Source organism: Manis javanica, chromosome 8, assembly GCF_040802235.1.
Source record: "Manis javanica isolate MJ-LG chromosome 8, MJ_LKY, whole genome shotgun sequence".
NCBI classification, from domain to species: Eukaryota; Metazoa; Chordata; class Mammalia; order Pholidota; family Manidae; genus Manis; species Manis javanica.
The window spans coordinates 55,634,196-55,655,482 of NC_133163.1; positions in this window are offsets into that span (position 1 = coordinate 55,634,196).

Consider the following 21,287-nt stretch of genomic DNA (forward strand, 5'->3'; position numbering starts at 1 on the left):
CACCAATTTACATTCCCACCAACAGTATAGGAGGGTTCCCTTTGCTCCACATACAGGCCGACACTTTTATTTCTCATCTTCTTGATATTAACCTTTCTGAGTGGTGTGAGGTGATATTTCACTGTGGTTTCGATTTGCATTTCGCTGAAGATGAGTAATGTTGAGCAATCGTTTCATGTGTCTGTTGGCCATCTGCATGTCTCTGAAAAAATATCTATGCAGGTCTTCTACCCACCTTTCAATCAGATTATTTGTATTTTGTTGTTAAGTTGCATGAGTTCTTTATCTATTTTGGATATTAACACCTTATCAGATATATCATTTGCAAATAAATTCTATATAGTATGTTGCCTTTTCATTTTGCTCATGGTTTACTTTGCTGTGCAGAACCCTTTCCTTTGATGTAGTCTCAATTGTTTATTTTTGCTTTTGTTTTCCTTGCCTGGGAGACATACCCAGAAACAAAATTACTAATGTTGATGTGCAAGAGTTTACTGCCTATTTTCTTCTAAAAGTTCTATGGTTTTAGGTCTTATGTTTAGGTCTCTGTCGAGTTTATTTTGTATATAATATAGGGCAGTTATCCAGTTTCATTCCTCACATCTATGTGGCTGTCCAGTTTTCCAACTCCATTTATTGAAGAGACTTTCTTCCCCACTGTATATTTTTACCTCTTTGTCATAGATTAGTTGACCATATGGTTGGATTCTGGGTTCTCTATTCTTTCCATTGATCTACGGGCCTGTTTTTGTGTCCATTACTATAGTGTTTTGATTACTATAAACAGTATAGTTTGAAATCAGGGAGAATGATGCCTCCAGCTTTGTTCTTTCTCAAGATAACTTTAGCTGTTTGTAGTCTTTTATGTTTCCATACATATTTTAGCATTATTTGCTCTAGCTCTATAAAACAATGTCATTGGTATTTTGATAGGGATTGCATTGAATCTGTAGATTTGTTTGTGTCAAATGGCCATTTTAACAGTATTAATTCTTCCTACTCATGAACATGGAATAGCTTTTTATTTATTTGTATTTTCTTTAATTATTTAACAGTGCTTATAGTTTTTAGCATACAAGTCTTTCACATTCTTGGTTAAATTTATTCCTAAATATTTTATGCCTTTGATGCAATTGTAAATGGGATCAATTTCTTAAGTTCTCTTTCTTTTAGTTCATATTTGTATATAGACACACAATAGATTTCTGTATATTGATTTATTATCCTGTGATTTGACTGAATTTTTTAATTTTCATAGTTTTTTTGGAGTCTTTAGGGTTTTCCATATATAGTATCATGCCACCTACAAAATGTCTCTATTTTTCTTGTCTGATTGCTATGACTAGGACTTCTAGTTGAAGTACTACATTGAATAGAAGTGGTGAGAATGAGCATCCTTGCTTTATTCCTGACTCTAGAGGAAATGCTTTAATTTTTCACCATTGAGTATGATGTTAGCTATGAGTTTGTAATAAATGGCCTCTATTATGTTTAGATATATTCGCTCTATACCCACTTTGTTAAGTATTTTTATCATGATGGATAAATGAGCATTATAAAGACATCTGTCACAACGTTAATAGGCCTACAAAACAACAAGTGATGAGAAAATAAAGTACAGGATTTTTTCTGTTTCTCTTTTTATGGAGAAATGTTCATTAATAAATCTGAGCAGGCATCTAGCTTTAGTAATCCATCAGAATTTAGTCATTCCTTTTTAAATTTCTATTTGATGGGTAGGTTATTTCTCTAGAATCATACATACAAAAACACACTTTTAGATAATATGAGACAGTGTTTAAATGGATGTTAAAAATATATATAATATTCATTTTATAGATATGTCAATGATATACACATTTTGAATGAAGACTAAAGTACAAATTAAAGGAATTCATAGCTTATGATATTCTAGAAAGAATGTATGATAAACTTCTACTGATTTAGTTTTTTTCTTTCAATCAGAAACAGTTAATGACATTAACAATGACATATGAAAATGGCTGACTATTTCACAGGGTCCCTAAATGATTTCAGAAATGTTTGAAGTTATCCAAAATAGTTTGGAAAATACTATAATTATATTAAATTTGTATTTTTTATGTTAATAAAAACAGACATATATAAATATTATCTCATGTATTACCACAATATTTTTATTCAATTTAGCAATATCTAGTATGTACCCAGACTTTTTTGAGCAGCTAAATGTGTGGAAAAGAGGATTTTGACAGAGAAAAATGTAAAATATATGAAGATATAAAAGGATACACTGAGTAAAGGAAAAATTAAAAGCAATCATATCTAATCTAGAATATAGCATCACTTGTTAGTCATTGTTTTGATATTTGGACCTCTTGGAGTTAATGTAACTTGAGGCTGTGATCAGTATGTTGAAATTATCGATATATTTTATCTTGTGTTTTATAAAGGTTAAAATTAGACAAGTCAAATAAAGTTAGCTCATTACACCAACACATCAATATGAAATACATCTATATATGCTTGTATATAGTAATATACCAAATCTGAAGTAAACCTATTTCAATGATTCTTAGATTATAATAGGTGAGCTATGAATCTATAACTGTTGATCAGAAGAGATAGATAATTGAATAATGGATGATGTGTTTTATTCCCACATATTTTTCAGATGTGAATCTTGGGGCAAAATAATAATTATTACAAAGGAGAAAAAACTGAAAGGGAATAAGTCTTATTTAATTTTTTAAAGTAAATGGGAAATATGTAACACCAAATATAAAATTCAGGCATTGGGTCATTTTTACTGGACATAAATAGATAAATTAAAATGATCACTTTATTTTACGTAAGTATGTTGTACATTAGCATCTTAAAAAGACCATTTTTAGGCAGAGCCAAGATGGCGGCTTGAGTAGAGCAGTGGAAATCTCCTCCCAAAAACACATAGAGCTATGAAAATATAACAAACAAAACTCTTCCTAAAATAGAGACCAGAGGACACAGGACAACATCCAGACCACATCCACACATGCAAGAACACAGCACCTTGCAAAGGGGGTAAGATACAAACCCCAGCCTGACGGGACCCGAGCGCCCCTCCCCCCTGCTCCCAGCGGGTGGAAAGAAACCAGAGCGGTTTTTGTTTTTTTTTTGTGAGTGCTTTTTGGGAGCCTTAAAGGGACAGGGACCCCGTTGCTAGGGAGGCAGGGCGGCGGGACCGGTAAGCGGTGCCTGGGACCGGTGCCTGAGGACAAAGATTACCACGTGTTTTTCCCTACGGGACTGGTGGGCGGGTGCCTGAGACCGGCGCCTGAGGACGGAGGAAATCGCATGTTTTTCCCCCTTTTTTTTTTTCTCTTTTTGGTGAGTGCTTTTTGGAAGCCTTAAAGGGACAGGGACCCCGGTGCTAGGGAGGCAGAGCAGCAGGACCGGTGAGCGGGTGCCTGGAACCGGCGCCTGAAGAAAAAGAATATCGCGCGTTTTACCCTGCGGGACCAGTGGGCGGGTGCTTTTTGGAAGCCTTGAAGGGACAGGGACCCCGGTGCTAGGGAGGCAGGGCAGCAGGATCAGTGAGCGGGTGCCTGGGACCGGCGACTGAGGAAAAAAAAAAATCACGTGTATTTTCCCTTTTTTTTTTTTCTGTTCCCTCTCTCATTGTTGCTGTTGTTGTTTTGGTTTGGAGAGTGCTTTTTGGAAGTCTTAAAGGGGCAGGACAGGACACTTAGACCAAAGGCAGGGAATCTGGGGATCTCTGGGCACTCTAACCCCCTAGGCAACAGGTAGCACAGAGGCCCCTTACAGAGATAAATAGCCTCCCGGCCGCTTCCCCTGCAATGGGGATCCACTACTTTGGAGGAGCAGCCCCAGCCAGGCCACGCCCACAATTGCAGCAAAGATAAACTCCATAGCAAACGGGCAGGTAGCAGAAGCCCTGTCTGCGCACAGCTGATAATCATAAGCCACTAGAGGTCGCTATTCTCCCAGGAGCGGAAGGCCACAAACCAACAAGAAGGGAAGTTCTTCCAGTGGTCATTCGTACCAGGTCTGCAAACTATCTCTATCACCATGAAAAGGCAAAACTACAGGCAGACAAAGATCACAGAGACAACACCTGAGAAGGAGACAGACCTAACCAGTCCTCCTGAAAAAGAATTCAAAATAAAAATCATGAACATGCTGACAGAGATGCAGACAAAAATGCAAGAGCATTGGGATGAGATGCAGAGAAAAATGCAAGAGCAATGGGATGAAGTCTGGAGGGAGATCACAGATGTCAGGAAGGAGATCACAGAAGTGAAACAATCCCTCGAAGGATTTATAAGCAGAATGGATAAGATGCAAGAGGCCATTGAAGGAATAGAAGCCAGAGAGCAGGGACGTATAGAAGCTGACATAGAGAGAGATAAAAGAATCTCCAGGAATGAAACAACACTAAGAGAACTATGTGACCAAACCAAAAGGAATAATATTCGTATTATAGGGGTACCAGAAGAAGAAGAAAGAGGAAAAGGGATAGAAAGTCTCTTTCAAGAAATAATTGCCGAAAAATTCCCCAAACTGGGGGAGGAAATAATCGAACAGACCATGGAATTACACAGAACCCCCAACAGAAAGGATCCAAGGAGGACAACACCAAGACACATAGTAATTACAATGGCAAGGATCAAGGACAAGGAAAGAGTTTTAAAGGCAGCTAGAGAGAAAAAGGTCACCTATAAAGGAAAACCCATCAGGCTAACATCAGACTTCTCAACAGAAACCATACAGGCCAGAAGAGAATGGCATGATATACTTAATGCAATGAAACAGAAGGGCCTTGAACCAAGGATACTGTATCCAGCATGACTATCATTTAAATATGATGGCGGGATTAAACAATTCCCAGACAAGCAAAAGCTGAGGGATTTTGCTTCCCACAAACCACCTCTACAGGGCATCCTACAGGGACTGCTCTAGATGGGAGCACTCCTAAAAAGAGCACAGAAAAAATACACAACATATGAAGAATGGAGGAGGAGGAATAAGAAGGGAGAGAAGAAAAGAATCTCCAGACAGTGTATATAACAGCTTAATAAGCGAGCTAAGTTAGGCAGTAAGATACTAAAGAACCTAACTTTGAACCTTTGGTAACCACGAATCTAAAGCCTGCAATGGCAATAAATACATACCTCTCAATAGTCACCTTAAATGTAAATGGACTTAATGCACCAATCAAAAGACCCAGAGTAATAGAATGGATAAAAAAGCAAGACCCATCTATATGCTGCTTACAAGAAACTCACCTTAAACCCAAAGACAAGCATAGACTAAAAGCCAAGGGATGGAAAAACATATTTCAGGCAAACAACAGTGAGAAGAAAGCATGGGTTGCAGTACTAATATCAGACAAAATAGACTTCAAAACAAAGAAAGTAACAAGAGATAAAGAAGGATACTACATAATGATAAAGGGCTCAGTCCAACAAGAGGATATAACCATTCTAAATATATATGCACGCAATACAGGAGCACCAGCATATGTGAAGCAAATACTAACAGAACTAAAGAGGGAAACAGACTGCAATGCATTCATTTTAGGAGACTTCAACAGCAAAAAAATTGAAACGGTAATTAAAAAACTACCCAAGGACAAAACCCCGGGGCCAGACGGATTTACCTCGGAATTTTATCAGACACACAGAGAAGACATAATACCCATTCTCCTTAAAGTGTTCCAAAAAATAGAAGTAGAGGGAATCTTCCCAAACTCATTCTATGTATCCAACATCACCCTAATACCAAAACCAGGCAAAGACCCCACCAAAAAAGAAAATTACAGACCAATATCCCTGATGAATGTAGATGTAAAAATACTCAATAAAATATTAGCAAACACAATTCCACAGTATATCAAAAGGATCATACACCATGACCAAGTGGGATTCATCCCAGGGATGCACGGATGGTACAACATTTGAAAATGCATCAACATCATCCACCACATCAACAAAAAGAAAGACAAAAACCACATGATCATCTCCATAGATGCTGAAAAAGCATTTGACAAAATTCAACATCCATTCATGATAAAAACTCTCAGCAAAATGGGAATAGAGGGCAAGTACCTCAACATAATAAAGGCCATATATGATAAACCCACAGCCAACATTATACTGAACAATAAGAAGGTGAAAGCATTTCCTCTGAGATTGGGAACCAGACAGGGATGCCCACTCTCCCCACTGTTATTTAACATAGTACTGGAGGTCCTAGCCACGGCAATTAGACAAAACAAAGAAATACAAGGAATCCAGATTGGTAAAGAAGAAGTTAAACTGTCACTATTTGCAGATGATATGATACTGTACATAAAAAACCCTAAAGACTCCACTCCAAAACTACTAGAACTGAAATCGGAATACAGCAAAGTTGCAGGATACAAAATTAACACACAGAAATCTGTAGCTTTCCTATACACTAACAATGAATCAATAGAAAGAGAATTCAGGAAAACAATTCCATTCACCATTGCATCAAAAAGAATAAAATACCTAGGAATAAACCTAACCAAAGAAGTGAAAGACTTGTACTCTGAAAACTACAAGTCATTCTTAAGAGAAATTAAAGGGGATACTAATAAATAGAAACTCATCCCATGCTCTTGGCTAGGAAGAATTAATATCATCAAAATGGCCATCCTGCCCAAAGCAATATACAGATTTGATCAAATTACGAGCAACATTCCTCAATGAATTGGAACAAATAATTAAAAAATTCATATGGAAACACCAAAGACCCCAAATAGCCATAGCAATCCTGAAAAAGAAGAATAAAGTAGGGGGGATCTCACTCCCCAACTTCAAGCTCTACTACAAAGCCATAGTAATTAAGACAATTTGGTACTGGCACAAGAACAGAGCCACAGGCCAGTGGAACAGATTAGAGACTCCAGACATTAACCCAAACAAATATGGTCAATTAATATTTGATAAAGGAGCCAAGGACATACAATGGCAAAATAACAGTCTCTTCAACAGATGGTGTTGGCAAAACTAGACAGCTACATGTAGGAGAATGAAACTGGACCATTGTCTAACCCCATATACAAAGGTAAACTCAAAATGGATCAAAGACCTGAATGTAAGTCATGAAACCATTAAACTCTTGGAAAAAAACATAGGCAAAACCTCTTAGACATAAACATGAGTGACCTCTTCTTGAACATATCTCCCCGGGCAGGGAAAACAACAGCAAAAATGAGCAAGTGGGACTACATTAAGCTGAATAGCTTCTGTACAGCGAAAGACACCATCAATAGAACAAAAAGGAACCCTACAGTATGGGAGAATATATTTGAAAATGACACATCTGATAAAGGCTTGACGTCCAGAATATATAAAGAGCTCACATGCCTCAACAAACAAAAAACAAATAACCCAATTAAAAAATGGGCAGAGGAACTGAACAGACAGTTCTCTAAAAAAGAAATAAAGATGGCCAAGAGACACATGAAAAGATGCTCCACATCGCTAATTATCAGAGAAATGCAAATTAAATCTACAATGAGGTATCACCTCCACCAGTAAGGATAGCTGCCATCCAAAAGACAAACAACAACAAATGTTGGCGAGGCTGTGGAGAAAGGGGAACCCTCGTACACTCCTGGTGGGAATGTAAATTAGTTCAACCATTGTGGAAAGCAGTATGGAGGTTCATCAAAATGCTCAAACAGACCTACCATTTGACCCAGGAATTCCACTCCTAGGAATTTGCCCTAAGAATGCAGCATTTAAGTTTGAAAAAGACATATGCACCCCTATGTTTATCGCAGCACTATTTACAATAGCCAAGAATTGGAAGCAACCTAAATGTCCATCGGTAGATGAATGGATAAAGAAGATGTGGTACATATACACAATGGAACACTACTCAGCCATAAGAAGTGGAAAAATCCAACCATTTGCAGCAACATGGATGGATCTGGAGAGTATTATGCTCAGTGAAATAAGCCAAGCAGAGAAAGAGAAATACCAAATGATTTCACTCATCTGAGGAGTATAAGAAGAAAGGAAAAACTGAAGGAACCAAATAGCAGCGGAATTACAGAACCCAAAAATGGACTAACAGGTACCAAAGGGAAAGGAACTGGGGAGGATGGGTGGGCAGGGGTGGTAAGGGGGGAAAGAAGAAGGGGGGTATTAAGAATAACATTCATGGGGGGAGGGAGAATGGGGAGGGTGGGCTGCACAGCACAGAGAGGACAAGTAGGGAGTCTACAACATTTTGCTAAGCTGATGGACAGTAACCGTAATGTGGTTGTTAGGGGGGACCTGATATAGGGGAGAGCATAGTAAAAATAGTACTCTTCATGTAAGTGTAGATTAAAGATTAAAAAAAAAAAGAAAGAAAGAAAGAAAGAAAAGGGGGATTACTCCTTGATAGGATAAAACTATTGGTAAATCAAAGATCAACGCATGCTTTAAATATCCTTAATGTTGATCACTTAAAGGGTGTCAGATGATCAGCTATGGAGGTACTCTTTTCTGATAATATTCCTGTCTCTTAATAAAAAAAAAAAAAAAAAAGCAGTCCCTGTGTGCCTACCTCCAATGAGTTCTGCACAGTGGTATAGAGGGCATGTGAAAGTGTGGGCAAAGGGTCTGTTTGTTTCTATGCAGAAGATCTAGGCCTATCTTGGATACCCAGAAAATGAACTAAGATACGATATGAGGAGGAGCTTCCAGCATCAGCACTCTCTGGAGGACTCGTGCTGGGGGATGATCATCGAAAAGCCTCCACAGGGATCCGGGCGATCCTGTGGTCGTGGCTGCATCCACCCCACCGTTTCCTGGACTTGCCATTGGAATGAGGAGGGAGATGTCTAGCCTGGCATGTGCATACAGTGAGACAACGAATTTGACCGGATCTGTACTGTTGGAACTCAACCAAGAGTTGGGAGGGGTGCAAGGTGTAGCACTCCAAAATCTTATGACTATAGACTATCTACTATTAAAAGGTCATATGGGAGGTGAACAGATCCCATAAATGGGCTGCTTTAATTTGTCTGATTTTCCTCAGACTGTTCAAGTACAGTTGGACAATATCCATCATATCATAGACAAATTTTCACAAATGCCTAGGGTGCCTAAATGGTTTTCTTGGCTTCACTGGAGATGGATGGTAATTATAGATTTGCTTTGTTTATGTCACCATATTCCTATTATGTTAATATGTGTGTACAAATTAGTAGTTTAAAACCTATACATACTTAAGGTACTCTACAAGAAGATATGTCAAAGAAATAATCAATCCTTCCATGTTTTCTTCTATATGCTACCTCTACATCTTTTCTTCTTCCTTCCTAATTACAACCCTTAAATAGAATTCGTGCCTCATATAGAAGTTACTGAGTATCATAATTCCTCCAGGTGGTAAAGATACCTCGAGACAAGTACTGGGCATACAAGCCACAGGGCATAAATCTGCAAAGAAGTAAAAAGGTAACCTTTCAAACAATATCGCTTCTCTCTCACTTACCAACTTTACATTTCCCTGTATGGCCCTGGAAGATGACTGGTTAGCCAGAGACGGGTAAGATTCCTCAAGGGAGGAACAACCTAAGACAGGCACAGTCGCAGGGGGGCCATCAGGTGAGAAATTGGGGATCAACAGAGGTGAGGCTCAGAACCTCATCCCCCCTGCTTTGAGAGAAATCTTCTGCATCCGTGTATGGTTTATTGCCCTTGTTAGGTTGGATTAACACATAGTCTACAGGCACACACCTGATCATCTACAATTGCTCTCCTACAACACTAAACTATGTTTTCTACCTTTATCTTACATCTATCTACCACTTCAGCATTTTATTAAAAATAAAAATAATAATAATAATAAAGGGAGAAATGTGGGATCAACATATAAATCAAGTATAAAAATCAAATGAATATTCATATTTGACCTGATTGTTTATAGTTCATAATGCGTGATCAAAACCGAAAGTTTCTGTGATGAATGCCCTTGTACTGTTCACCATGTAAGAATTCATTCACCATGTAAGAACTTGTTCGTTATGCTTCAGAAGATTGGAGACTGACGAAAGTTAGGCTTGAGATGGATTAATGATTGTACATTGAGCATTGACCCCCCTATACTGAATTTTATTGTTGTTAACAACCATTTGATCAATAAATATGAGAGATGCCCTCTCAAAAAAAAAAAAAGACCATTTTAGCTAAAGAATAGGTCACCTGACAATGCTAATATATGGAATCCTCAATGGGTGTGGAGAAAAATGTTTCTGGTTACAAGACCATTATACAAAAATGTTAGCTGGGTAGATAATACTGAATGTTGTTTACTTAAGGAATTCAGATTAAATTTAACAAGGTTTGCATAATTTAATGCAGCTTTATGTTTCTTCTGAATATTGAAATTTAATAACTCAGTAGGAGAGCATGTGAGATTGTGCTGAAAATAACTAGGTATATGTAGGTTATGGAAAATACTAATTATGCCTTTAGGAAAAAAATGTTTTTATTTCTCTTTGTTTTCCCCAGATTACTGTGTGATTTCAATCCATTCTAACATAAATGGAAATTTTAAATTTGTAACTGTTTTACAATAAAATAGAAATTAAGATATTCTAGTAAAATATTATGTTCATTATTATTTGAATATTAAACAGTATTTTGGTTGGAAAAAACTTTCAGTCACATATAAAATGCATTGTAACCTTAATGTCCTTGCATAGGATATTAAATGCATGATGATATACACTACTGATAAAAGTTAGGAACAGAATGACATCAGCATCATGGTATCATAAATAATTCCTTTATTCTTTTCCCTTTTCAGACATCCATAACTAGAAACAAAGGAAAGGACCTCTGCACAGCATACCAGAATCATGCATCTGTACACCCAAAAGTGGATGAATTGGACCACAGAGGAGGCAGTGGAATATGGGTAGTTGATGATGGAGATGGCAGTTGCAGAGGCAGGATGGCAAAGAGGGCATGACCTTTCTGTCAGTGAGTGGGTTTGCCCAGCCACATGCCATGCAGCTGGGGAGACCAGTTTCTCTGTCTGGAGGCTGCAGTAACTGGAGGAAGGGGAAGTAAAGGGAAATATGCAGACCAAAAGAACTGAAAGAAGGCATCTCCTGGTACAGTCTCTGGAGGCAAGAGGATCACTTATGGGCCTATGGTAACTCTGCACCTGAGGATTCTCCTAACATGCCATAGGCACACCCACAGCCCCAAGCACTTCCCCCTGCTCTGCCACCACCCTTTGCTTCTGTTATCTTCAGTGTGGGCACGCCCAATGTTAGAGGCTAGTCAATGCGGGTGAGATCGAACAAAAACTTGCACTATATTGCCATCTCCTGGAAAACAAAAGGAAGGCCCGTAACTACCAGCCTGCTGAGCTGTTAAAATCAAAGTAAACAAAGCCTTGTCTAAATAAGAACACTGTTTACTACTTCAAATATGGCAGCAAATATAAGAAGAGATACTTTCATTAAACATGTAAAGTCAGTCATACAATATCACAAAAAGAAAATGACAGTTTTCCAGCAACCAGATCCAAAGACATGGTATACTACCTGACAAAGAATTTAAAATAGCTGTTTTGTCGAAATTCAACAAACTACAAAAAACTCAGGAAGTCAGTGCAGTTATCTCAGGCATAAAATTAATGAACAGGAGTATTTTGCCAACGAGATTAATATTCTAAAAAAGAACCAAACATAAATTCGAAGTTGAAGAAAATAAATGAGATTTAGAAAGTAGTAGAATTCATTGGAAATAGAGCAGATCATAAGGAAGACAGAGTTAGCAAGCTCAAGAACTATAGAAATTATTCAGGTGGAAGCGGAAAGAGAACTGAGATTCCAAAGATGGGGAAAAAGCCCAGTGAGAGCTATTTAACTGCATTAAAAAGGCCAACATGAGAATAATGGATATGTCATAAGGGGAATGTGGGAGAAGGAAACAAGGAACAAATATAAAGTAACAGTGTTTCTTTCCCAAGAAATTTCCCAAATCGGGGGAAGGAACTGGTTATACAAGCCCACAAAGTTGAAAGAGCACTTTTTATCTCAGTGCCAAAAAGATCTTTTCCAAGACACATTATAATAAAGCTATCAAAAATTAATAATAAAGAAAGAATTTTAAAAGCAGCTAGGGAAAAAAAGCCTACAAAGGAACACCATTAGGCTATCAACAGAATTCTCAGTGTACACTCTATAGGCCAGAAGAGAGTGAAATAATCTATTTGAAATATTTAAAGAAAAACTGCCAGTCAACAATTCTCAATTTGGTAATTATCCTTCAGATATGTAGAAGAAATAAAGGTTTTCCCAGACAAACAAAAGCCAAGAGAGTTCACCACTACCAGAACTGCTAAGAAGCTCTTCAAGCTGGAAGTAAAAAAGGGAAGTGAAATCAAAAATATAAAAAAGGAAGAGTAAAAGTGTGGAAACTTTACAAGTGAATAAAGATAAATTGCTGTCACCAGAAAAAGAACTGTCTTACCTATGAGATGTTTTATATAAACCTCTTGATAACCACAAAACAGAAATCTAGAACAGAGACATGAAACATAAAAAAGGGGGAGACTGAGATTGAGCAAATCACCATGAAAAACATCAATTAAAAATGTAGAATCATAAGGAAAAGAAACTATGAAAAGACAAAATAATCAGAAGGCAAAAGATGAAATGACAGTAGCAAATGCTTACATATCAGTAATCACCCTAAATTTAAATAAACTGAACTCACCAAAAAAAACAAAAACAGAAAAACAGAGTTGATATATAAAAAAACAAGACCCAATTATATGCTTCCCAGAGGAGACATTTCAGCTCTGAAGACACATATAGGCTCAAAGTGAAAGGATGGAAGGTAATATTCCAAGCAAAAGGAAATGAGTGCGGATGTAGCTATACTTCTATCACACAAAACAGACTTCTGAGCTATAAGCCATATTTATTTCAGACTAAATAGACTGTAAGTCAGAAGGAGAAACAGGAGACAAAGAGGGTCATTATATAATGGTAAAGGGGTCAATACATCAAAAAAGATATAATAAGTACAAATATGTATGCTTCCAATACCTGAAAACCAAAATATATTAAGCAATTAATAACAGATCTTAAGGGAGAAATAAGACAATATAATAATTGTAGAAGACTTCGATACTACACTATCAGCAATGGATAGATAGTTCAGACAGAAAATCAATGAGGAAATGTTGGACCTTAAACCACACTTTAGAACAAATGAATTTAATAGACATACATAGACCATTCCATCCAACAGTAGCATATTACATATTTTTCTCAAGAACACATGGGGCATTCCACATGACAGATCATATGATAGGACCCAAAACAAATCTTAGCAAATTTTAGAAGATTGAAGTCATAATGACCTATCTTTTCTGACCACAAGGATATGAAACTAGAAATCAATAGCAAGAGGAAAGTGATAAGATACACAGATATGTGGAAGCTAAACAACACTTCTAAACAGCCATTTGGATGATAAAAGGGAAAAAAGTTATCTTGAAACATATGAGAATGAAGCCACAACATATCAAATATTGTGAGATGCAGCAAAAGTAGTTCTGAGAGCAATGAACACATACATTAATAACTTACAAAGATCTAAATAAAAAACCTAACTTTATACCTCAAAAAACTAGAAAAATAAGAAAATTTAGCCCAAAGTTAGCAAAAGAAAGGAAATGATAAGGACCAGAGCAAAAATAAATGAAATAGAGCCCAAAGAAACAACAAAAATAATCAACAAAGCTAAGCCAATTTTTCAAAAAGATAAACAAAATTTGCAAACATTTAACTAGACTAAGAAAAAAGAAAAACTCAAGTAAGTAAAATTATAACTGAAAATAAGACATTACAACTGATGCTACAGAAATACATAGAATACATCAATATATACAAATCAGTAAATATAACACATCACATCAATAAAATGAAAACTGTCTCAAGTCTCGATGCAGAAAAAACATTTAACAAAATACAACATCCTTCATGATAAAAAAAATCAGAGCCTGAGTATAGAAGGAAAATACCTCAATGTAACAAAAGCCATATAAAACAAACTGACAGTTATTATACTCAATGGAAAGAATTGGAAGTGTTTCTCCTAAAATCAGTAATAAGATAAGGATACTCAGTCTCACTAATCCTATTCTATGTAGTGCAAGAAGTTTTAGCCACAGCAATTAGGCAAAACAAGGAAATAAAAGGCATCCAAATTGGAAAGGAGGAAGTAAAATTGTTATTTCCTGATGACAAGATCCTGTATATAGCACATCCCAAAGAATCAGTCAAAAAAAAAAACCTGTTGGAATTAATCAACAATTCACCAAAGTGGCAGAATACAGAGTCAACATACATAAATCAATCACATTCCTTTACACTAATGATGATGCATCTGAAAAAGAAATAAATAAAGCATCCCATTCACAATAGTATCAAAACAATTAAAAACCTAAGTATAAATTTAACCAAAGAAGTGAAAGATCTGTACAATGAAAACTACAAAACTTTCCTGAAAGAAATTGAAGTAGCATAAACAAATGGAAACAAATCCTGTGTTCATGGATCAGAACTGACATTGTTAAAATGGCTGTAGTACTCATTGAATCTACAGAATCAATGCAATACCCTTAAAAAATACCAAAGACATTCGTCAAAGAAATTGAGGAAACTCCCAAAATTCGTGGAGAACCAGAAAAGATTCCAAATTTCCAAAATGATCGTGAGATAAAAGAACAAAGCCAGAGGTATGGTGCTTCCAGATTTCAGACTATACTACAATGCTATAGTAATAAAGACAGTATGATACTGACTAAAAATTTGACCCATTAACTAACAGAGCAGAATGGAGAACCTAGAATTAAACCATGGCTTATATGGTCAACTAATACTCGACAAAAGAGCCAAGAATATCCAATGGGGAAAGGATAGTCTCTTCCACAAATGGTGCTGGGAAAACTGGAGAAACACAGTGGAACAATGAAATTGGAGTCCTATCTCACACCACTCACAAAAATTAACTTGAAATAGTTCAGAGACTTAAACATAAGACATGATAAAATGACAAGAAAATGTAGAGAGGAAAATCTCATCAATATTGGTTTTGGCAATAACTTTTCAGGTATGAAACCAAAAGCACAAACAAAAAAAGAAAAATAAATGAATGGGACTACATCAAACTCAGAGGCTTCCACATAGCAAAGAAATGATTAACAAAATGAAAAGACAGCCTACAGAATAAAAGAAAATTTTTGCAAATCACTTGTCAGAGAAAGGGGTAATATTCCAAATATATAAATAATTCAATCAATGAAATAGCAACAACAGCAAAAAAAAAAAAAAAAAAAGAAAAACAATCTGATTAAAAAATGGGCAGAAGAGCTAAACATATTTCATCAAAGAGGACATCAAAGCCACCGGCAGACAGGAGAGGGTGTTCACCATCACTAATCATCAGGGAAATGCCAATCAGAACCATGACAAGGTGTCGCCTCACCACCATGAGAGAGGTTATCATCAATAATACAAGAGACAAGAGGTACTGGTGACAGTGTACTGAAAAGGGAGTCCTAATACATTGTAGGTGAGAATATATATTGGTCCAACCACTGGAAAACAATACAGAGTTTCCTCAAAAAATTAAAAATAGATCTAGCATATGATGCAATAATTGGACTTCTAGGTATACACCCAAAGAAAACGAAAACAGGATTTTCATGAGAAATATGTACTCCAATGTTTATTGCATCACTATTCACAATAACCAAGATATGGAAGCAACCCAAAGGCCCCTCAATGGATGAATGGACAAAAAGATGTGGTGCGCATACACAATGGAATATTATCCAGCCATGAAAAAAGAAAAATATCCTCCCATTTGTGACAACATGGATAGACCTTGAGTACATTATGCTAAGTGAGATAAGTCAGAGAAAGACAAGTCCTATATGATACCACTTATATGTGGGATCTAAAAAAGTTAAGACTGCAAAAAACAGAGCAAAATGGTGATTACCAGGGGCTAGAGATAGGAGGATAAGAGAGATGGTGGTAAAGGGTACAAATTTGTAATAGGTAGTAAAACAGCCAGAGACCTCATGCACAGTGTAATGAATATGGACAGTCATATTTTACTATAGTTATGTAATGTTATAAATATCACAATATCAGTGATGATATTCAGTATATATATATATACCAAAGCCAAAATGTTGTACACCTTAAAGTTACACAGTATTGCATGTTAAATTTACTCAAAAAATAAATAAGAATTAACAGCAATCAAAAATTATAATTCTAGGGTAAGCTTTACCTAAAAAGGAGATAGACATATAAAAGTATAAGAATGTATATTATTTATGTTATAAAAATCATGTTTAGTCATATTTTATTAAAATTCAGTTATAAAAATATTACCATCCAGATAATGTTTAGCATACCAATTATCCTAGATTCTTAGTGTATGAATACATACATCCCTACCATTCCAGAGCCACATACACACTTACCCCTTAAATCTTCCTGAAATTTTCCTAAAATATTTTGCTTTAATACTGGTAAAACTATGTTCCATTTTAGTTTTGACCTTATATTAGGTATAGTTTTCTTTTTGTCCTTAAATAAATTGAAATATGATTAATGATATTAACTGTTAAAATTAATAAAATATTTTCAACTATGCTGGAGTGCATAATGTCATGATCCATGAGAATCTAGGGAAATTTGTCCATTTGAGTCTCAGGCAAGATTTTGTTTTATTGTGTCTTTGGTCTTGAAATATATACCCATAGAATAAGCATTCACAGTAATCCAAAGGGATTATTTGTAAAAGTCACTAAGTGCTGTACTGATTTGAGCTAGACTTAAAAACACAGTAATATATTCAACATTTGAACCACAACTACAAGATCAGCTAACCAGATAAAAGGCTTTTTCTGACACTGCCCTTTTGTTATGTTAAAGTCAAATGGTTTGTGTAGACTGGGAATCCAAGTATATAATTACATCTGCCCAAGAGTTAATCTTTAAGGTAGTCAAGTCCATTAACATCAATCCTTTGTTCTTCAGCGCCATGCCATCACAGAATAAAGTACTTAAAAGCAAAGCACATGAACATAAGAGTTGGCAGTAGTACATTAGGACCCTTGAGTATTTATTATTTAACTCATGTAAAGCTTGAAAAGGAGACAGGGAGATTCTTTATTTTCTAGCTAACTTAGCAATGCATTTAAATGGAGATGTGTTAAATTATACCCAGCCTACTGCACTTTGTTTTATTGCATTTAGCAGATACTGTGTTTTTTACCAATTGAAAGTTTGTGGCAATCCCGTGTCAAGCAAGTCTATTAGTGCCATTTTTCTTTCAAGTAGCATCTGCTTGCTTCTTGTTTCTGTCACGTTTTGGTAATTCTCTCAATATTTCAAACTTTCTCATTATTGTATTTGTTAATGGTGATCTGTGATCAGTAATATTTGATGTTACTATTGTAATTGTTTTGGGGGTACCATGAACCATGCCCATATAAGTCTGCAAATTTAATAAAATGCTTGTGTGAGTTCTGACTACACCACTGACCAGCTCTTCCCTAGTCACTCTTCTTAGGCCTCCCTATTCCGTGAAGCACAATACTATTGAAAGTAGGTCTATTAATAACAATCTGACCTTCTTTCTATCAATTCCACAGGAGAAACCTTTTGTTTCCCCCAAACATTTGCATTTACCATTCCTTGGATTGCTAAAAAAAAAAAAAAAAAGTTATTAACTGATGAACTCTTTGCAAAATCTTCAGCTAATATCACACATAATGATGAAGGATTAAAGACTCCTCAAAGACTGCAACCAAAAAAAGTTCACTCTCACTTTTATTCAGTACTTGCATTTACCATTTTAATAAGGTAAGATGAAGAAATAAAAGATACAAAGATTGCAAAATAAGAAACAAAACCCTCTTCATTTACAAATGACGTGACTTCTTACTTCATTTTTATTTAATTTTCTTCATGTTATGATGGGAATTCTTAAAAATGATTGCTACTTGCCTTAATTTTTTTTAAACCACTTTATTGAGGTATGAATGATATACAGAAAGCTGTGTATATTTAATTTATACAACTTGCTGAATTTGGAAATGAGCATACACCTGTGACTCCATGAACACAGTCTATACCTTAAACATATCCATCATATCTACAATTTTCTTGCTTTCTTTTTATCATTTTTATTATTATGTGATAATACAATATAAGATCTGTCCTCTTAGCGTATTTAATCAAACTTAATATTTAAGCCCCAGTCCCTGGTAAACATCATTCTAGTCTCTTCATCTATGAGTTTGACTATTTTAGATTCCTTGTATATTTGATATCCTGTAGTATACGTCTTTCTATGTTTGGTTTCTTTCACTCTGCGTAATGTCTTGTAGGTTCATTTATGTTGTCACAAATGGTAGGATTTCTTTTTTAAGGCTCAATAATATTTCCTTGTATGAATATACCACATTTGTTTATCTAATCATCCACTGATTGGCACTTAGTTTGCTCCCATCTCGACTATGGTGAATAATGTTGCAGCAAACATAGTTGTGCAAATACCTTTCTGGCAGCCTGTTTTCAGTTCTTTTAAATGTATACTTATAAGTGGGATTGCTAGATCAGATATGGCATTTTATGTAGAAAACTCTAAAAGATCTATAATAAGGCACTATTATAATTAATAAGTTTAACAAGCTCATGTATGCAAAAATCAACTGTATTTGTATGCATGAGTAATGACTGAAACATAAAAATAAATACCACTTATAATAGCATAATAATATTTAAGATTCAACTTAAAATATATGCATGAACTATATTCTAAAAGTTATTGGGATGTTGCTGAAAAAAATTAAAGTAGACGTAAATAGAAGGAGTGATTTATCATTCTCTTCAACTGGAAGTTTTGATATGGTCAGTGAGTCAGTTCTTCCCAGATTGACATATGGAACCCACAAAATCCAAATAGAAATTGCAGCAGGAATTTTTGGAACAATTGGCAGGCTGATTCAAAAAGTATGTGGGAATATAAAGGACCCAAGTCAAATAGCCAAAACTAAACACTCACTAAAATGTTTAACTTGTGAAAGAATGAGAATGTCATTTTTTTATCCTATCTGAAAGTATGTTATATATTCTCATTCTTTCACCAAGTACTTAATCAGCAGCTATGTTTTAGGCATAGGAATTATAAGAATAAAGAATGGATGAATGAATAAACGGTAGATCATTTTGTAACAAGGAGCTTACAGTCTTCTGTGTGGGGATATATGTCACTGAAAAATCATACAATGGACATGAAATTACATCTATAATTAGTGCTGTTACAACAGTGATATAGTATAAGCTATAAAGAGAGGAATTGAGAATATCTTTTAATAGGGAAGCATTTCTGTGCAAATGTGATTGGACTGAGATTTAAAGGGAAAGTGTGTATAAAAGGTTGATTAAATATAGTACAATAAAAGGGCCTTTTGTTAGACAGGATCAGAGAGATAAATTCCTTGCTATAAGATTAAGCTAATAACTGTATAGATTAGTTAGAAATACAAATAAATAATATTACTCTTTATCTTTTAATCTTCAATAATTAATTATGCTTCTGATCTACATATAAAATATAAATATAGAAATGCTCTCTATAGATATAAAATAAATATAGACATAAATATTAAATATCAATCAATTGTATTTAAAATGATTCTTTAACCATATTTTTTTTTTGAGAGGGCATCTCTCATATTTACTGATCAAATGGTAGTTAACAACAATAAAATTCTGTATAGGGGAGTCAATGCTCAATGCACAATCATTAATCCACCGCAAGCCTAATTCTCATCAGTCTCCAATCTTCTGAAGCATAACGAACAAGTTCTTACATGGTGAACAAATTCTTACATAGTGAATAAGTTCTTACATGGTGAACAGTGCAAGGGCAGTCATCACAAAAACGTTCAGTTTTGATCACTCATTATGAACTATAAACAATCAGGTCAAATATGAATATTCGTTTGACTTTTATACTTGATTTATATGTGAATCCCACATTTCTCCCTTTATTATTATTATTATTATTATTATTATTTTAAATAAAATGCTGAAGTGGTAGGTAGATGCAAGATAAAGGTAGAAAACATAATTTAGTGTTGTAGGAGAGCAAATGTAGATGATCAGGTGTGTGCCTGTAGACTATGTGTTAATCCAAGCTAGACAAGGGCAATAAAACATCCATGGATGCAGAAGATTTCTCTCAAAACAGGGGGGGGTGAGGTTCTAAGTCTTACCTCTGTTGATCCCCAATTTCTCACCTGATGGCCTCCCTGCGACTGTGCCTGTCTTAGGTTGTTCCTTCCTTGAGGAATCTTACCCGTCTCTGGCTAACCAGACATCTTCCAGGGCCATACAGGGAAATGTAATGTTGGTAAGTGAGAGAGAAGCAATAATGTTTGAAAAGGTTAGCTTTTTATTTCTTGCAAATTTATGCCCTGTGGTTTCTATGCCCAGCATTTGTCTTGAGGTATATTTACCACTTGGAGGATTTATGATACTCTGTGAATTCAATATGAGGCATGAATACTATTTAAGGGTTATAATTAGGAAGGAAGAAGAAAAGCTATGGAGGTAGCAGACAGAAGAAAACATAGGAAGATTGATTATTTCTTTGACATAACTTCTTGTAGAGTAACTTAAGCATGTATATGTTTTAAACTACTAATTAAATTGCACACACACATTAACATAATAGGAATACAGTTACATAACCAAAGCAGATCTATAATTACCAGCCATCTCCAGTGAAGCCAAGAAAACCAGTTAGGCACCCTAGACATTTGTGAAAATTTGTCTATGATATAATGGGTATTGTCCAACTGTACTTGAACAGTCTGAGAGAAATCAGACAAATTAAAACAACCTATTCCTGGGAACTATTCACATCCCATATGTTCTTTTAACAGTAGGTAGTCTGTAGTTGTAAGATTTTGGAGCGCTACAACTTGCACTTCTCCTAATTCTTGGTTGAGTTCCAACAGTATAGATCCAGTCAAATTTGTTGTTTTACTGTATGCACAGGCCAGCTTAGATATCTCCTTCTTCATCCCAATGGCAAGTCCAGGAACCTGTGGGATGAATGCAGCTACAACTGCAGCATCGCCTGGATCTTTGTTGAGGTTTTTTGATGATCATCTTCTGGTATGACTCTTCCAGAGAGTGCTGATGTTGAAAGTTC